The sequence below is a fragment of the Mesoplodon mirus genome (assembly GCF_964341445.2).
Source record: "Mesoplodon mirus genome assembly, contig: HAP1_SCAFFOLD_360, whole genome shotgun sequence".
Lineage (NCBI taxonomy): Eukaryota > Metazoa > Chordata > Mammalia > Artiodactyla > Ziphiidae > Mesoplodon > Mesoplodon mirus.
In genome coordinates, this window is record NW_028295588.1 from 272,425 (window position 1) to 292,306 (window position 19,882).

The 19,882-nt window shown below is 42.9% G+C and overlaps 1 long non-coding RNA gene across 1 annotated transcript in view; it reads right to left on the bottom strand.

The window, feature by feature from the left end:
* Positions 1-2,856: 2,856 nt before the first annotated feature.
* Positions 2,857-19,882, bottom strand: part of LOC309797358 — a 323,872-nt gene continuing 306,846 nt past the window's right edge. Inside the window, exon 2 of the long non-coding RNA XR_016039664.1 lies at positions 2,857-2,924. This is a non-coding gene — a long non-coding RNA (uncharacterized lncRNA). The remainder of the gene's footprint in view (positions 2,925-19,882) is intronic.

Here is a 19,882-nt window from a genome sequence, read left to right on the forward strand (position 1 = left end):
TTATGTATTTACAGATATAAGCATGGAAATAATTCATTCCTATAAATACATCTGTGTGACGGGAAGAACTTTTTTCTGTTTTATTTTTAAATTTTATTTTTTAAAATTTTGAAATTTAATTTTATTTATTTTTTATACAGCACGTTATTATTAGTTATGTATTTTATGCATATACATTTATACAGGTCAATCCGAAACTCCCAACCCATCCCACCACCACCACCCCATGGCTTCCCACACTTGGTGTCCATACGTTTGTTCTCTACCTCTGTGTCTCTATTTCTTCCCTGCAAACCAGTTCATCTGTACCATTTTTAGGCTCCACATATATGCGTTAATATACAATATTTGTTTTCCTCTTTCTGACTTACTTCATTCTGTATGACAGTCTCTCGATCCATCGATGTCTCTACAAATGACCCAGTTTCATTCCTTTTTATGGCCGAGTAATATTCCATTTCATATATGTACCACCTCTTTATCCATTCATCTGTCTGTGGGCATTTAGGTTGCTTCCATTACCTGGCTATTGTAAATAGTGCTGCAATGAACATTGTGATGAATGTGCCTTTTTGAAATACGGTTTTCTCTGGGTATATGCCCAGAAGTGGGATTGCTGGATCAGATGGTAATTCTATTTCTAGATTTTTTAAGGAAACTCCATACTGTTCTCCATAGTGACTGTATCAATTTACATTCCCACCAATAGTGGAAGTGGGCTCCTTTTGTCCACACCCTCCCCAGAATTGGTTGTTTGTAGATTTTCTGATGATGCCGATTCTAACAGGTGTGAGGTGATACCTCATTGTAGTTTTGATTTGCATTTCTCTAATAATTAGTGCTGTTGAGCAGCTTTTCATGTGCGTCTTGGCCATCTCTGTGTCTCCTTTGAAGAATCGTCTCTTTAGATCTTCTGCCCATTTTTTTGGGTTGTTTGTTTTTTTAATATTATGCTGCATGAGCTGTTTATATATATTGGAGATGAAACCTCTGTCCATTGATTCGTCTGCAAAGATTTTCGCCCATTCTGAGGGATGCCTTTTTCCATTCCTGTGTTTTTTAACAAAAAAGGAAAGAAAGGAAAAGAAGCAGAACACTAATGTGCGTAAAATATGCCTTTTGAAACGGTCGTTTTGAAATATGGACGTCCTTTGAATTTTTTGGTCGATATGTGACCCCAGGATTTGTTTTCAGGGCAGGTGTCATTTACAGGCCTGCAATGATTTTGAATATCAACTGACCATTAGCGTTGGGATTAAAGCTTCTGTTGTGTGAAACGGCCACAAGGTGGCAGCAGTTCACCCTTACCAAATCTGGTTACTAGGGCAAGAGAGCCTCAGTGGAAGTGGTGTTCTAGATTGGAGTTTAGAATGGAATGTGCCAGGAGAAAGCCCCTCACGTTTGTCTCACTACTTCTTGTTCGTGTTTTTAATTTAATTTTTTATTTTTTATTACAGCAAGTTTGATTACAATGTTTGGCTTGTTGTAGGTGTGGAAGATGTGGTTCTTTTACACATATACAGATGACTGTTCTTCCTGGGATCCTTTTCCCATGTACGTTATGACAGAATGTTGAGTAGTCCTCTCTTGGTATTCTGTAGGTCTTTGGTGATTATATATGTCACCTGTGTTTGTATATGTCTGTTAACCCCGATATCATAATGAAACCAATCCTCACACCTTTCCATTGGTGAACCATAAGTTTGTTTAATGAATCTGTGATTGCCCTTCTCCGTGGAAATATCTGCCCTGGTATCCATTTTTAGGTAACACCTATAAGTGATATGATATGATATGTGTCTTTCACTTTCTGACTTACTACAAGTCACGTGATTACTTCTAGACTCATCTATGGTGCTGCAAATGGCATTGTGTCCTTTTTTCCCTTGGCTTCTCTTCTGCCTTAGCGGGGTCCATTTTCAACAATGTGATTCCCTGAGGGTTGTGGATTAGCTGACCTGGGCAGCCTTACCCTGCCGGCCCGCCCTCCCCAGGTGTGCCTCGTTGAGGTCAATATAAACAGCGCTCCAGGCAGCAATAGCCACTGAAGCTGTGCCTGACTCCATATTCTCTGCCCCGTCAGCAGTCTCGGGGCTGTGCTGGTGGGAGGGAGTGAGTGGCCACAGCTTTGTGGGTGGCCCGGTGTGAGTGGGGCTCTGCTGGCCTTTCTGCAGGAGTTCCCAGGCTGCCGCCTGTAAAGAAGAGGATGTGTCACCCATACCTTCCGCTGGAATTTCTCTCCGGACAGAGGTGAGGAAGGAAAAAAGCAGTGGGGGCCGGGACAGGAGGGGTATCTCAGGCAGGGCAATGGAAAGCTTCTGGAAGAGCTCCTGGGACCAGGACCACCCTGGCTGGCCTGCAGGCACCAAGTTGGCCTGCGTGCTGTCGCTGGTGTGGCTCCACGGTACTTCCTCTAGGCTTTCAAGCCCTTGTACATATTCAGGTGTTTTACCTGGGAAGGGTGGGAACAGTTCAGCAGCAGCTGGCCTGGGGCTCAGCTCATGTTTACTCACAGATGCCTCGGCACGGTCCCCCAGCTTTGCAATGAGGACGCTTCTTGCGTGGGTGGTGGGTTGCTGGCTGTATGGGAGATGGTTCCCCACCTCTGACCAATTTCAGAATTGTTTACCGCTGGAGCAAGTGCCCTGATAGGGTTTTCCTCTGTATATCTCGTGGGTTCCAGTTTTTTTTTCTTTTGTGGTTCAAGTTAGATATTATTCCTCTTTTATGTATTTATAGATATAAGCATGGAAATAATTCATTTCTATAAATACATCTGTGTGACGGGAAGAACTTTTTTCTGTTTTATTTTTAAATTTTATTTTTTTTAAATTTTGAAATACAATTTTATTTATGTTTTTATACAGCAGGTTATTATTTGTTATGTATTTTATGCATATACATGTATACAGGTCAATCCCAATCTCCCAACTCATCCCACCACCACCACCCCATGGCTTCCCACAATTGGTGTCCATACGTTTGTTCTCTACCTCTGTGTCTCTATTTCTTCCCTGCAAACCAGTTCATCTGTACCATTTTTTAGGCTCCACATATATGCATTAATATACAATATTTGCTTTCCTCTTTCTGACTTACTTCATTCTGTATGACAGTCTCTCGATCCATCGATGTCTCTACAAATGACCCAGTTTCATTCCTTTTTATGGCCGAGTAATATTCCATTTTATATATGTACCACATCTTTATCCATTCATCTGTCTGTGGGTATTTAGGTTGCTTCCATTACCTGGCTATTGTAAATAGTGCTGCAACGAACATTATGGTGAATGTGCCTTTTTGATTTACGGTTTTCTCTGGGTATATGCCCAGAAGTGGGATTGCTGGATCAGATGGTTATTCTATTTCTAGTTTTTTTAAGGAAACTCCATTCTCTTCTCCATAGTGACTGTATCAATTTACATTCCCACCAATAGTGGAAGAGGGCTCCTTTTGTCCACACCCTCCCCAGAATTGGTTGTTTGTAGATTTTCTGATGATGCCGATTCTAACAGGTGTGAGGTGATACCTCATTGTAGTTTTGATTTGCATTTCTCTAATAATTAGTGCTGTTGAGCAGCTTTTCATGTGCGTCTTGGCCATCTCTGTGTCTCCTTTGAAGAAATGTCTCTTTAGATCTTCTGCCCATTTTTGTATTGGGTTGTTTGTTTTTGTAATATTAAGCTGCATGAGCTGTTTATATATATTGGAGATTAAACCTCTGTCCATTGATTCGTTTGCAACGATTTTCGCCCATTCTGAGGGATGCCTTTTTCCATTCCCGTTTTTTTTAACAAAAAAGGAAAGAAAGGAAAAGAAGCAGAACACTAATGTGCGTAAAATATGCCTTTTGAAACGGTCGTTTTGAAATATGGACGTGCTTTGAATTTTTTGGTCGATATGTGACCCCAGGATTTGTTTTCAGGGCAGGTGTCATTTACAGGCCTGCAATGATTTTGAATATCAACTGACCATTAGCGCTGGGATTAAAGCTGCTGTTGTGTGAAACGGCCACAAGGTGGCAGCAGTTCACCCTTACCAAATCTGGTTACTAGGGCAAGAGAGCCTCAGTGGAAGTGGTGTTCTAGATTGGAGTTTAGAATGGAATGTGTCAGGAGAAAGCCCCTCAAGTTTGTCTCACTACTTCTTGTTCGTGTTTTTAATGTAATTATTTTATTTTTTATTACAGCAAGTTTGATTACAATGTTTGGCTTGCTGTAGGTGTGGAAGATGTGGTTCTTTTACACATATACAGATGTCTGTTCTTCCTGGGATCCTTTTCCCATGTACGTTATGACAGAATGTTGAGTAGTCCTCTCTTGGTATTCTGTAGGTGTTTGGTGATTATATATGTCACCTGTGTTTGTATATGTCTGTTAACCCCGATATCGTAATGAAACCAATCCTCACACCTGTCCATTGGTGAACCATAAGTTTGTTTAATGAATCTGTGATTGCCCTTCTCCGTGGAAATATCTGCCCTGGTATCCATTTTTAGGTAACACCTATAAGTGATATGATATGATATGTGTCTTTCACTTTCTGACTTACTACAAGTCACGTGATTACTTCTAGACTCATCTACGGTGCTGCAAATAGCATTGTGTCCTTTTTTCCCTTGTCTTCTATTCTGCCTTAGCGAGGTACATTTTCAAAAATGTGATTCCCTGAGGGTTGTGGATTAGCTGACCTGGGCAACCTTAACCTGCCGGCACGCCCACCCAAGCTGTGCCTCGTTGAGGTCAATATAAACAGAGCTCCAGACAGCAATAGCCCCTGAAGCTGTGCCTGACTCCATATTCTCTGCCCCATAGGCAGTCTCGGGGCTGTGCTGGTGGGAGGGAGTGAGGGGCCACAGCTTTGTGGGTGGCCCGGTGTGAGTGGGGTTCTGCTGGACTATCTGCAGGAGTTGAAAGGCTGCCGCCTGTAAAGAAGAGGATGTGTCACCCATACCTTCCGCTGGAATTTCTCTCCGGACAGAGGTGAGGAAGGAAAAAAGCAGTGGGGGCCGGGACAGGAGGAGTATCTCAGGCAGGGCAATAGAAAGCTTCCGGAAGAGCGCCCGAGGCCAGGACCACCCTGGTTGGCCTGCAGGCACCAAGTTGGCCTGCGTGCTGTCGCTGGTGTGGCTCCACGGTCCTTCCTCTAGGCTTTCAAGCCCTTGTACATATTCAGGTGTTTTACCTGGGAAGGGTGGGAACAGTTCAGCAGCAGCTGGCCTGGGGCTCAGCTCATGTTTACTCACAGATGCCTCGGCACGGTCCCCCAGCTTTGCAATGAGGACGCTTCTTGCATGGGTGGTGGGTTGCTGGCTGTATGGGAGATGGTTCCCCACCTTTGACCAATTTCAGAATTGTTTACCGCTGGAGCAAGTGCCCTGATAGGCTTTTCCTCTGTATAGCTCGTGGGTTCCAGTTTTTTTCTTTTGTGGTTCAAGTTAGATATTATTCCTCTTTTATGTATTTATAGATATAAGCATGGAAATAATTCATTCCCATAAATACATCTGTGTGACGGGAAGTACTTTTTTCTGTTTTATTTTTAAATTTTATTTTTTTAAATTTTGAAATACAATTTTATGTATGTTTTTATACAGCAGGTTATTATTAGTTATGTATTTTATGCATATACATGTATACAGGTCAATCCCAATCTCCCAACTCATCCCACCACCACCACCCCATGGCTTCCCACACTTTGTGTCCATACAATTGTTCTCTACATCTGTGTCTCTGTTTCTTCCCTGCAAACCAGTTCATCTGTACCATTTTTTAGGCTCCACATATATGCATTAATATACAATATTTGCTTTCCTCTTTCTGACTTACTTCATTCTGTATGACAGTCTCTCGATCCATCGATGTCTCTACAAATGACCCAGTTTCATTCCTTTTTATGGCCGAGTAATATTCCATTTTATATATGTACCACATCTTTATCCATTCATCTGTCTGTGGGCATTTAGGTTGCTTCCATTACCTGGCTATTGTAAATAGTGCTGCAACGAACATTGTGGTGAATGTGCCTTTTTGATTTACGGTTTTCTCTGGGTATATGCCCAGAAGTGGGATTGCTGGATCAGATGGTAATTCTATTTCTAGTTTTTTTAAGGAAACTCCATACTGTTCTCCATAGTGACTGTATCAATTTACATTCCCACCAATAGTGGAAGAGGGCTCCTTTTGTCCACACCCTCCCCAGAATTGGTTCTTTGTAGATTTTCTGATGATGCCGATTCTAACAGCTGTGAGGTGATACCTCATTGTAGTTTTGATTTGCATTTCTCTAGTAATTAGTGCTGTTGAGCAGCTTTTCATGTGCGTCTTGGCCATCTCTGTGTCTCCTTTGAAGAAACGTCTCTTTAGATCTTCTCCCCATTTTTGTATTGGGTTTTTTGTTTTTTTTAATATTAAGCTGCATGAGCTGTTTATATATATTGGAGATTAAACCTCTGTCCATTGATTCGTTTGCAACGATTTTCGCCCATTCTGAGGGATGCCTTTTTCCATTCCCGTTTTTTTTAACAAAAAAGGAAAGAAAGGAAAAGAAGCAGAACACTAATGTGCGTAAAATATGCCTTTTGAAACGGTCGTTTTGAAATATGGACGTGCTTTGAATTTTTTGGTCGATATGTGACCCCAGGATTTGTTTTCAGGGCAGGTGTCATTTACAGGCCTGCAATGATTTTGAATATCAACTGACCATTAGCGCTGGGATTAAAGCTGCTGTTGTGTGAAACGGCCACAAGGTGGCAGCAGTTCACCCTTACCACATCTGGTTACTAGGGCAAGAGAGCCTCAGTGGAAGTGGTGTTCTAGATTGGAATTTAGAATGGAATGTGCCAGGAGAAAGGCCCTCAAGCTTGTCTCACTACTTCTTGTTCGTGTTTTTAATGTAATTATTTTATTTTTTATTACAGCAAGTTTGATTACAATGTTTGGCTTGCTGTAGGTGTGGAAGATGTGGTTCTTTTACACATATACAGATGTCTGTTCTTCCTGGGATCCTTTTCCCATGTACGTTATGACAGAATGTTGAGTAGTCCTCTCTTGGTATTCTGTAGGTCTTTGGTGATTATATATGTCACCTGTGTTTGTATATGTCTGTTAACCCCGATATCGTAATGAAACCAATCCTCACACCTGTCCATTGGTGAACCATAAGTTTGTTTAATGAATCTGTGATTGCCCTTCTCCGTGGAAATATCTGCCCTGGTATCCATTTTTAGGTAACACCTATAAGTGATATGATATGATATGTGTCTTTCACTTTCTGACTTACTACAAGTCACGTGATTACTTCTAGACTCATCTACGGTGCTGCAAATGGCATTGTGTCCTTTTTTCCCTTGACTTCTATTCTGCCTTAGCGAGGTCCATTTTCAACAATGTGATTCCCTGAGGGTTGTGGATTAGCTGACCTGGGCAGCCTTACACTGCCGGCCCGCCCTCCCCAGGTGTGCCTCGTTGAGGTCAATATAAACAGAGCTCCAGGCAGCAATAGCACCTGAAGCTGTGCCTGACTCCATATTCTCTGCCCCGTCAGCAGTCTCGGGGCTGTGCTGGTGGGAGGGAGTGAGGGGCCACAGCTTTGTGGGTGGCCCGGTGTGAGTGGGGCTCTGCTGGCCTTTCTGCAGGAGTTCCCAGGCTGCCGCCTGTAAAGAAGAGGATGTGTCACCCATACCGTCCGCTGGAATTTCTCTCCGGACAGAGGTGAGGAAGGAAAAAAGCAGTGGGGGCCGGGACAGGAGGGGTATCTCAGGCAGGGCAATGGAAAGCTTCCGGAAGAGCTCCCGGGGCCAGGACCACCCTGGCTGGCCTGCAGGCACCAAGTTATCCTGCGTGCTGTCGCTGGTGTGGCTCCACGGTCCTTCCTCTAGGCTTTCAAGCCCTTGTACATATTCAGGTGTTTTACCTGGGAAGGGTGGGAACAGTTCAGCAGCAGCTGGCCTGGGGCTCAGCTCATGTTTACTCACAGATGCCTCGGCACGGTCCCCCAGCATTGCAATGAGGACGCTTCTTGCGTGGGTGGTGGGTTGCTGGCTGTATGGGAGATGGTTCCCCACCTCTGACCAATTTCAGAATTGTTTACCGCTGGAGCAAGTGCCCTGATAGGGTTTTCCTCTGTATAGCTCGTGGGTTCCAGTTTTTTTTTTCTTTTGTGGTTCAAGTTAGATATTATTCCTCTTTTATGTATTTATAGATATAAGCATGGAAATAATTCATTCCAATAAATACATCTGTGTGACGGGAAGAACTTTTTTCTGTTTTATTTTTAAATTTTATTTTTTTTAAATTTTGAAATACAATTTTATTTATGTTTTTATACAGCAGGTTATTATTAGTTATGTATTTTATGCATATACATGTATACAGGTCAATCCCAATCTCCCAACTCATCCCACCGCCACCACACCCCCATGGCTTCCCACACTTGGTGTCCATACGTTTGTTCTCTACTTCTGTGTCTCTATTTCTTCCCTGCAAACCAGTTCATCTGTACCATTTTTTAGGCTCCACATATATGCATTAATATACAATATTTGCTTTCCTCTTTCTGACTTACTTCATTCTGTATGACAGTCTCTCGATCCATCGATGTCTCTACAAATGACCCAGTTTCATTCCTTTTTATGGCCGAGTAATATTCCATTTTATATATGTACCACATCTTTATCCATTCATCTGTCTGTGGGCATTTAGGTTGCTTCCATTACCTGGCTATTGTAAATAGTGCTGCAACGAACATTGTGGTGAATGTGCCTTTTTGATTTACGGTTTTCTCTGGGTATATGCCCAGAAGTGGGATTGCTGGATCAGATGGTAATTCTATTTCTAGTTTTTTTAAGGAAACTCCATACTGTTCTCCATAGTGACTGTATCAATTTACATTCCCACCAATAGTGGAAGAGGGCTCCTTTTGTCCACACCCTCCCCAGAATTTGTTGTTTGTAGATTTTCTGATGATGCCGATTGTAACAGGTGTGAGGTGATACCTCATTGTAGTTTTGATTTGCATTTCTCTAGTAATTAGCGCTGTTGAGCAGCTTTCCATGTGCATCTTGGCCATCTCTGTGTCTCCTTTGAAGAAACGTCTCTTTAGATCTTCTGCCCATTTTTGTATTGGGTTTTTGGTTTTTTTTAATATTAAGCTGCATGAGCTGTTTATATATATTGGAGATTAAACCTCTGTCCATTGATTCGTTTGCAACGATTTTCGCCCATTCTGAGGGATGCCTTTTTCCATTCCCGTTTTTTTTTAACAAAAAAGGAAAGAAAGGAAAAGAAGCAGAACACTAATGTGCGTAAAATATGCCTTTTGAAACGGTTGTTTTGAAATATGGACGTGCTTTGAATTTTTTGGTCGATATGTGACCCCAGGAGTTGTTTTCAGGGCAGGTGTCATTTACAGGCCTGCAATGATTTTGAATATCAACTGACCATTAGCGCTGGGATTAAAGCTGCTGTTGTGTGAAACGGCCACAAGGTGGCAGCAGTTCACCCTTACCAAATCTGGTTACTAGGGCAAGAGAGCCTCAGTGGAAGTGGTGTTCTAGATTGGAATTTAGAATGGAATGTGCCAGGAGAAAGCCCCTCAAGTTTGTCTCACTACTTCTTGTTCGTGTTTTTAATGTAATTATTTTATTTTTTATTACAGCAAGTTTGATTACAATGTTTGGCTTGCTGTAGGTGTGGAAGATGTGGTTCTTTTACACATATACAGATGTCTGTTCTTCCTGGGATCCTTTTCCCATGTACGTTATGACAGAATGTTGAGTAGTCCTCTCTTGGTATTCTGTAGGTCTTTGGTGATTATATATGTCACCTGTGTTTGTATATGTCTGTTAACCCCGATATAGTAATGAAACCAATCCTCACACCTGTCCATTGGTGAACCATAAGTTTGTTTAATGAATCTGTGATTGCCCTTCTCCGTGGAAATATCTGCCCTGGTATCCATTTTTAGGTAACACCTATAAGTGATATGATATGATATGTGTCTTTCACTTTCTGACTTACTACAAGTCACGTGATTACTTCTAGACTCATCTACAGTGCTGCAAATGGCATTGTGTCCTTTTTTCCCTTGGCTTCTATTCTGCCTTAGCGAGGTCCTTTTTCAACAATGTGATTCCCTGAGGGTTGTGGATTAGCTGACCTGGGCAGCCTTACCCTGCCGGCCCGCCCTCCCAAGGTGTGCCTCGTTGAGGTCAATATAAACAGAGCTCCAGGCAGCAATAGCCCCTGAAGCTGTGCCTGACTCCATATTCTCTGCCCCATCAGCAGTCTCGGGGCTGTGCTGGTGGGAGGGAGTGAGGGGCCACAGCTTTGTGGGTGGCCCGGTGTGAGTGGGGTTCTGCTGGCCTTTCTGCAGGAGTTGCCAGGCTGCCGCCTGTAAAGAAGAGGATGTGTCACCCATACCTTCCGCTGGAATTTCTCTCCGGACAGAGGTGAGGAAGGAAAAAAGCAGTGGGGGCCGGGACAGGAGGGGTATCTCAGGCAGGGCAATGGAAAGCTTCTGGAAGAGCTCCCGGGGCCAGGACCACCCTGGCTGGCCTGCAGGCACCAAGTTATCCTGCGTGCTGTCGCTGGTGTGGCTCCACGGTCCTTCCTCTAGGCTTTCAAGCCCTTGTACATATTCAGGTGTTTTACCTGGGAAGGGTGGGAACAGTTCAGCAGCAGCTGGCCTGGGGCTCAGCTCATGTTTACTCACAGATGCCTCGCCACGGTCCCCCAGCTTTGCAATGAGGACGCTTCTTGCGTGGGTGGTGGGTTGCTGGCTGTATGGGAGATGGTTCCCCACCTCTGACCAATTTCAGAATTGTTTACCGCTGGAGCAAGTGCCCTGATAGGGTTTTCCTCTGTATAGCTCGTGGGTTCCAGTTTTTTTTTTCTTTTGTGGTTCAAGTTAGATATTATTCCTCTTTTATGTATTTATAGATATAAGCATGGAAATAATTCATTCCAATAAATACATTTGTGTGACGGGAAGAAATTTTTTCTGTTTTATTTTTAAATTTTATTTTTTTTAAATTTTGAAATACAATTTTATTTATGTTTTTATACAGCAGGTTATTATTAGTTATGTATTTTATGCATATACATGTATACAGGTCAATCCCAATCTCCCAACTCATCCCACCACCACCACCCCATGGCTTCCCACACTTGGTGTCCATACGTTTGTTCTCTACCTCTGTGTCTCTATTTCTTCCCTGCAAACCAGTTCATCTGTACCATTTTTTAGGCTCCACATATATGCATTAATATACAATATTTGCTTTCCTCTTTCTGACTTACTTCATTCTGTATGACAGTCTCTCGATCCATCGATGTCTCTACAAATGACCCAGTTTCATTCCTTTTTATGGCCGAGTAATATTCCATTTTATATATGTACCACATCTTTATCCATTCATCTGTCTGTGGGCATTTAGGTTGCTTCCATTACCTGGCTATTGTAAATAGTGCTGCAACGAACATTGTGGTGAATGTGCCTTTTTGATTTACGGTTTTCTCGGGTTATATGCCCAGAAGTGGGATTGCTGGATCAGATGGTAATTCTATTTCTAGTTTTTTTAAGGAAACTCCATACTGTTCTCCATAGTGACTGTATCAATTTACATTCCCACCAATAGTGGAAGAGGGCTCCTTTTGTCCACACCCTCCCCAGAATTGGTTGTTTGTAGATTTTCTGATGATGCCGATTCTAACACGTGTGAGGTGATACCTCATTGTAGTTTTGATTTGCATTTCTCTAGTAATTAGCGCTGTTGAGCAGCTTTCCATGTGCATCTTGGCCATCTCTGTGTCTCCTTTGAAGAAACGTCTCTTTAGATCTTCTGCCCATTTTTGTATTGGGTTTTTGGTTTTTTTTAATATTAAGCTGCATGAGCTGTTTATATATATTGGAGATTAAACCTCTGTCCATTGATTCGTTTGCAATGATTTTCGCCCATTCTGAGGGATGCCTTTTTCCATTCCCGTTTTTTTTTAAGAAAAAAGGAAAGAAAGGAAAAGAAGCAGAACACTAATGTGCGTAAAATATGCCTTTTGAAACGGTCGTTTTGAAATATGGACGTGCTTTGAATTTTTTGGTCGATATGTGACCCCAGGATTTGTTTTCAGGGCAGGTGTCATTTACAGGCCTGCAATGATTTTGAATATCAACTGACCATTAGCGCTGGGATTAAAGCTGCTGTTGTGTGAAACGGCCACAAGGTGGCAGCAGTTCACCCTTACCAAATCTGGTTACTAGGGCAAGAGAGCCTCAGTGGAAGTGGTGTTCTAGATTGGAATTTAGAATGGAATGTGCCAGGAGAAAGCTCCTCAAGTTTGTCTCACTACTTCTTGTTCGTGTTTTTAATGTAATTATTTTATTTTTTATTACAGCAAGTTTGATTACAATGTTTGGCTTGCTGTAGGTGTGGAAGATGTGGTTCTTTTACACATATACAGATGTCTGTTCTTCCTGGGATCCTTTTCCCATGTACGTTATGACAGAATGTTGAGTAGTCCTCTCTTGGTATTCTGTAGGTCTTTGGTGATTATATATGTCACCTGTGTTTGTATATGTCTGTTAACCCCGATATCGTAATGAAACCAATCCTCACACCTGTCCATTGGTGAACCATAAGTTTGTTTAATGAATCTGTGATTGCCCTTCTCCGTGGAAATATCTGCCCTGGTATCCATTTTTAGGTAACACCTATAAGTGATATGATATGATATGTGTCTTTCACTTTCTGACTTACTACAAGTCACGTGATTACTTCTAGACTCATCTACGGTGCTGCAAATGGCATTGTGTCCTTTTTTCCCTTGGCTTCTATTCTGCCTTAGCGAGGTCCATTTTCAACAATGTGATTCCCTGAGGGTTGTGGATTAGCTGACCTGGGCAGCCTTACCCTGCCGGCCCGCCCTCCCCAGGTGTGCCTCGTTGAGGTCAATATAAACAGAGCTCCAGGCAGCAATAGCCCCTGAAGCTGTGCCTGACTCCATATTCTCTGCCCCGTCAGCAGTCTCGGGGCTGTGCTGGTGGGAGGGAGTGAGGGGCCACAGCTTTGTGGGTGGCCCGGTGTGAGTGGGGCTCTGCTGGCCTTTCTGCAGGAGTTGCCAGGCTGCCGCCTGTAAAGAAGAGGATGTGTCACCCATACCTTCCGCTGGAATTTCTCTCCGGACAGAGGTGAGGAAGGAAAAAAGCAGTGGGGGCCGGGACAGGAGGGGTATCTCAGGCAGGGCAATGGAAAGCTTCCGGAAGATCTCCCGGGGCCAGGACCACCCTGGCTGGCCTGCAGGCACCAAGTTATCCTGCGTGCTGTCGCTGGTGTGGCTCCACGGTCCTTCCTCTAGGCTTTCAAGCCCTTGTACTTATTCAGGTGTTTTACCTGGGAAGGGTGGGAACAGTTCAGCAGCAGCTGGCCTGGGGCTCAGCTCATGTTTACTCACAGATGCCTCGCCACGGTCCCCCAGCTTTGCAATGAGGACACTTCTTGCGTGGGTGGTGGGTTGCTGGCTGTATGGGAGATGGTTCCCCACCTCTGACCAATTTCAGAATTGTTTACCGCTGGAGCAAGTGCCCTGATAGGGTTTTCCTCTGTATAGCTCGTGGGTTCCAGTTTTTTTTTTCTTTTGTGGTTCAAGTTAGATATTATTCCTCTTTTATGTATTTATAGATATAAGCATGGAAATAATTCATTCCAATAAATACATTTGTGTGACGGGAAGAACTTTTTTCTGTTTTATTTTTAAATTTTATTTTTTTTAAATTTTGAAATACAATTTTATTTATGTTTTTATACAGCAGGTTATTATTAGTTATGTATTTTATGCATAAACATGTATACAGGTCAATCCCAATCTCCCAACTCATCCCACCACCACCACCCCATGGCTTCCCACACTTGGTGTCCATACGTTTGTTCTCTACCTCTGTGTCTCTATTTCTTCCCTGCAAACCAGTTCATCTGTACCATTTTTTAGGCTCCACATATATGCATTAATATACAATATTTGCTTTCCTCTTTCTGACTTACTTCATTCTGTATGACAGTCTCTCGATCCATCGATGTCTCTACAAATGACCCAGTTTCATTCCTTTTTATGGCCGAGTAATATTCCATTTTATATATGTACCACATCTTTATCCATTCATCTGTCTGTGGGCATTTAGGTTGCTTCCATTACCTGGCTATTGTAAATAGTGCTGCAACGAACATTGTGGTGAATGTGCCTTTTTGATTTACGGTTTTCTCGGGGTATATGCCCAGAAGTGGGATTGCTGGATCAGATGGTAATTCTATTTCTAGTTTTTTTAAGGAAACTCCATACTGTTCTCCATAGTGACTGTATCAATTTACATTCCCACCAATAGTGGAAGAGGGCTCCTTTTGTCCACACCCTCCCCAGAATTTGTTGTTTGTAGATTTTCTGATGATGCCGATTCTAACACGTGTGAGGTGATACCTCATTGTAGTTTTGATTTGCATTTCTCTAGTAATTAGCGCTGTTGAGCAGCTTTCCATGTGCATCTTGGCCATCTCTGTGTCTCCTTTGAAGAAACGTCTCTTTAGATCTTCTGCCCATTTTTGTATTGGGTTTTTGGTTTTTTTTAATATTAAGCTGCATGAGCTGTTTATATATATTGGAGATTAAACCTCTGTCCATTGATTCGTTTGCAACGATTTTCGCCCATTCTGAGGGATGCCTTTTTCCATTCCCGTTTTTTTTTAACAAAAAAGGAAAGAAAGGAAAAGAAGCAGAACACTAATGGGCGTAAAATATGCCTTTTGAAACGGTTGTTTTGAAATATGGACGTGCTTTGAATTTTTTGGTCGATATGTGACCCCAGGATTTGTTTTCAGGGCAGGTGTCATTTACAGGCCTGCAATGATTTTGAATATCAACTGACCATTAGCGCTGGGATTAAAGCTGCTGTTGTGTGAAACGGCCACAAGGTGGCAGCAGTTCACCCTTACCAAATCTGGTTACTAGGGCAAGAGAGCCTCAGTGGAAGTGGTGTTCTAGATTGGAATTTAGAATGGAATGTGCCACGAGAAAGCCCCTCAAGTTTGTCTCACTACTTCTTGTTCGTGTTTTTAATGTAATTATTTTATTTTTTATTACAGCAAGTTTGATTACAATGTTTGGCTTGCTGTAGGTGTGGAAGATGTGGTTCTTTTACACATATACAGATGTCTGTTCTTCCTGGGATCCTTTTCCCATGTACGTTATGACAGAATGTTGAGTAGTCCTCTCTTGGTATTCTGTAGGTCTTTGGTGATTATATATGTCACCTGTGTTTCTATATGTCTGTTAACCCGGATATCATAATGAAACCAATCCTCACACCTGTCCATTGGTGAACCATAAGTTTGTTTAATGAATCTGTGATTGCCCTTCTCCGTGGAAATATCTGCCCTGGTATCCATTTTTAGGTAACACTTATAAGTGATATGATATGATATGTGTCTTTCACTTTCTGACTTACTACAAGTCACGTGATTACTTCTAGACTCATCTACGGTGCTGCAAATGGCATTGTGTCCTTTTTTCCCTTGGCTTCTATTCTGCCATAGCGAGGTCCATTTTCAACAATGTGATTCCCTGAGGGTTGTGGATTAGCTGACCTGGGCAGCCTTACCCTGCCGGCCCGCCCTCCCCAGGTGTGCCTCGTTGAGGTCAATATAAACAGAGCTCCAGGCAGCAATAGCCCCTGAAGCTGTGCCTGACTCCATATTCTCTGCCGCGTCAGCAGTCTCGGGGCTGTGCTGGTGGGAGGGAGTGAGGGGCCACAGCTTTGTGGGTGGCCCGGTGTGAGTGGGGCTCTGCTGGCCTTTCTGCAGGAGTTGCCAGGCTGCCGCCTGTAAAGAAGAGGATGTGTCACCCATACCTTCCGCTGGAATTTCTCTCCGGACAGAGGTGAGGAAGGAAAAAAGCAGTGGGGGCCGGGACAGGAGGGGAATCTCAGGCAGGGCAATGGAAAGCTTCTGGAAGAGCTCCCGGGACCAGGACCACCCTGGCTGGCCTGCAGGCACCAAGTTGGCCTGCGTGCTGTCGCTGGTGTGGCTCCACGGTCATTCCTCTAGGCTTTCAAGCCCTTGTACATATTCAGGTGTTTTACCTGGGAAGGGTGGGAACAGTTCAGCAGCAGCTGGCCTGGGGCTCAGCTCATGTTTACTCACAGATGCCTCGGCACGGTCCCCCAGCTTTGCAATGAGGACGCTTCTTGCATGGTTGGTGGGTTGCTGGCTGTATGGGAGATGGTTCCCCACCTCTGACCAATTTCAGAATTGTTTACCGCTGGAGCAAGTGCCCTGATACGGTTTTCCTCTGTATAGCTCGTGGGTTCCAGCTTTTTTTTTCTTTTGTGGTTCAAGTTAGATATTATTCCTCTTTTATGTATTTATAGATATAAGCATGGAAATAATTCATTCCAATAAATACATCTGTGTGACGGGAAGAACTTTTTTCTGTTTTATTTTTAAATTTTATTTTTTTTAAATTTTGAAATACAATTTTATTTATGTTTTTATACAGCAGGTTATTATTAGTTATGTATTTTATGCATATACATGTATACAGGTCAATCCCAATCTCCCAACTCATCCCACCACCACCACCCCCCCATGGCTTCCCACACTTGGTGTCCATACGTTTGTTCTCTACCTCTGTGTCTCTATTTCTTCCCTGCAAACCAGTTCATCTGTACCATTTTTTAGGCTCCACATATATGCATTAATATACAATATTTGCTTTCCTCTTTCTGACTTACTTCATTCTGTATGACAGTCTCTCGATCCATCGATGTCTCTACAAATGACCCAGTTTCATTCCTTTTTATGGCCGAGTAATATTCCATTTTATATATGTACCACATCTTTATCCATTCATCTGTCTGTGGGCATTTAGGTTGCTTCCATTACCTGGCTATTGTAAAGAGTGCTGCAACGAACATTGTGGTGAATGTGCCTTTTTGATTTACGGTTTTCTCTGGGTATATGCCCAGAAGTGGGATTGCTGGATCAGATGGTTATTCTATTTCTAGTTTTTTTAAGGAAACTCCATACTGTTCTCCATAGTGACTGTATCAATTTACATTCCCACCAATAGTGGAAGAGGGCTCCTTTTGTCCACACCCTCCCCAGAATTGGTTGTTTGTAGATTTTCTGATGATGCCGATTCTAACAGGTGTGAGGTGATACCTCATTGTAGTTTTGATTTGCATTTCTCTAATAATTAGTGCTGTTGAGCAGCTTTTCATGTGCGTCTTGGCCATCTCTGTGTCTCCTTTGAAGAAATGTCTCTTTAGATCTTCTGCCCATTTTTGTATTGGGTTGTTTGTTTTTGTAATATTAAGCTGCATGAGCTGTTTATATATATTGGAGATTAAACCTCTGTCCATTGATTCGTTTGCAACGATTTTCGCCCATTCTGAGGGATGCCTTTTTCCATTCCCGTTTTTTTTAACAAAAAAGGAAAGAAAGGAAAAGAAGCAGAACACTAATGTGCGTAAAATATGCCTTTTGAAACGGTCGTTTTGAAATATGGACGTGCTTTGAATTTTTTGGTCGATATGTGACCCCAGGATTTGTTTTCAGGGCAGGTGTCATTTACAGGCCTGCAATGATTTTGAATATCAACTGACCATTAGCGCTGGGATTAAAGCTGCTGTTGTGTGAAACGGCCACAAGGTGGCAGCAGTTCACCCTTACCAAATCTGGTTACTAGGGCAAGAGAGCCTCAGTGGAAGTGGTGTTCTAGATTGGAGTTTAGAATGGAATGTGTCAGGAGAAAGCCCCTCAAGTTTGTCTCACTACTTCTTGTTCGTGTTTTTAATGTAATTATTTTATTTTTTATTACAGCAAGTTTGATTACAATGTTTGGCTTGTTGTAGGTGTGGAAGATGTGGTTCTTTTACACATATACAGATGTCTGTTCTTCCTGGGATCCTTTTCCCATGTACGTTATGACAGAATGTTGAGTAGTCCTCTCTTGGTATTCTGTAGGTGTTTGGTGATTATATATGTCACCTGTGTTTGTATATGTCTGTTAACCCTGATATCGTAATGAAACCAATCCTCACACCTGTCCATTGGTGAACCATAAGTTTGCTTAATGAATCTGTGATTGCCCTTCTCCGTGGAAATATCTGCCCTGGTATCCATTTTTAGGTAACACCTATAAGTGATATGATATGATATGTGTCTTTCACTTTCTGACTTACTACAAGTCACGTGATTACTTCTAGACTCATCTACGGTGCTGCAAATGGCATTGTGTCCTTTTTTCCCTTGGCTTCTATTCTGCCTTAGCGAGGTCCATTTTCAACAATGTGATTCCCTGAGGGTTGTGGATTAGTTGACCTGGGCAGCCTTAACCTGCCGGCCCGCCCTCCCCAGCTGTGCCTCGTTGAGGTCAATATAAACAGAGCTCCAGGCAGCAATAGCCCCTGAAGCTGTGCCTGACTCTATATTCTCTGCCCCATCAGCAGTCTCGGGGCTGTGCTGGTGGGAGGGAGTGAGGGGCCACAGCTTTGTGGGTGGCCCGGTGTGAGTGGGGTTCTGCTGGCCTATCTGCAGGAGTTGAAAGGCTGCCGCCTGTCAAGAAGAGGATGTGTCACCTATACCTTCCGCTGGAATTTCTCTCCGGACAGAGGTGAGGAAGGAAAAAAGCACTGGGGGCCGGGACAGGAGGGGTATCTCAGGCAGGGCAATAGAAAGCTTCCGGAAGAGCGCCCGAGGACAGGACCACCCTGCCTGGCCTGCAGGCACCAAGTTGGCCTGTGTGCTGTCGCTGGTGTGGCTCCATGGTCCTTCCTCTAGGCTTTCAAGCCCTTAAACATATTCAGGTGTTTTACCTGGGAAGGGTTGGAACACTTCAGCAGCAGCTGGCCTGGGGCTCAGCTCATGTTTACTCACAGATGCCTCGGCACGGTCCCCCAGCTTTGCAATGAGGACGCTTCTTGCGTGGGTGGTGGGTTGCTGGCTGTATGGGAGATGGTTCCCCACCTCTGACCAATTTCAGAATTGTTTACCGCTGGAGCAAGTGCCCTGATAGGGTTTTCCTCTGTATAGCTCGTGGGTTCCAGTTTTTTTTTTCTTTTGTGGTTCAAGTTAGATATTATTCCTCTTTTATGTATTTATAGATATAAGCATGGAAATAATTCATTCCTATAAATACATCTGTTTGACGGGAAGAACTTTTTTCTGTTTTATTTTTAAATTTTATTTTTTTTAAATTTTGAAATACAACTTTATTTATGTTTTTATACAGCAGGTTATTATTAGTTATGTATTTTATGCATATACATGTATACAGGTCAATCCCAATCTCCCAACTCATCCCACCACCACCACCCCATGGCTTCCCACACTTGGTGTCCATACGTTTGTTCTCTACCTCTGTGTCTCTATTTCTTCGCTGCAAACCAGTTCATCTGTACCATTTTTTAGGCTCCACATATATGCATTAATATACAATATTTGTTTTCCTCTTTCTGACTTACTTCATTCTGTATGACAGTCTCTCGATCCATCGATGTCTCTACAAATGACCCAGTTTCATTCCTTTTTATGGCCGAGTAATATTCCATTTTATATATGTACCACATCTTTATCCATTCATCTGTCTGTGGGCATTTAGGTTGCTTCCATTACCTGGCTATTGTAAATAATGCTACAACGAACATTGTGGTGAATGTGCCTTTTTGGTTTACGGTTTTCTCGGGGTATATGCCCAGAAGTGGGATTGCTGGATCAGATGGTTATTCTATTTCTAGTTTTTTTAAGGAAACTCCATACTGTTCTCCATAGTGACTGTATCAATTTACATTCCCACCAATAGTGGAAGAGGGCTCCTTTTGTCCACACCCTCCCCAGAAT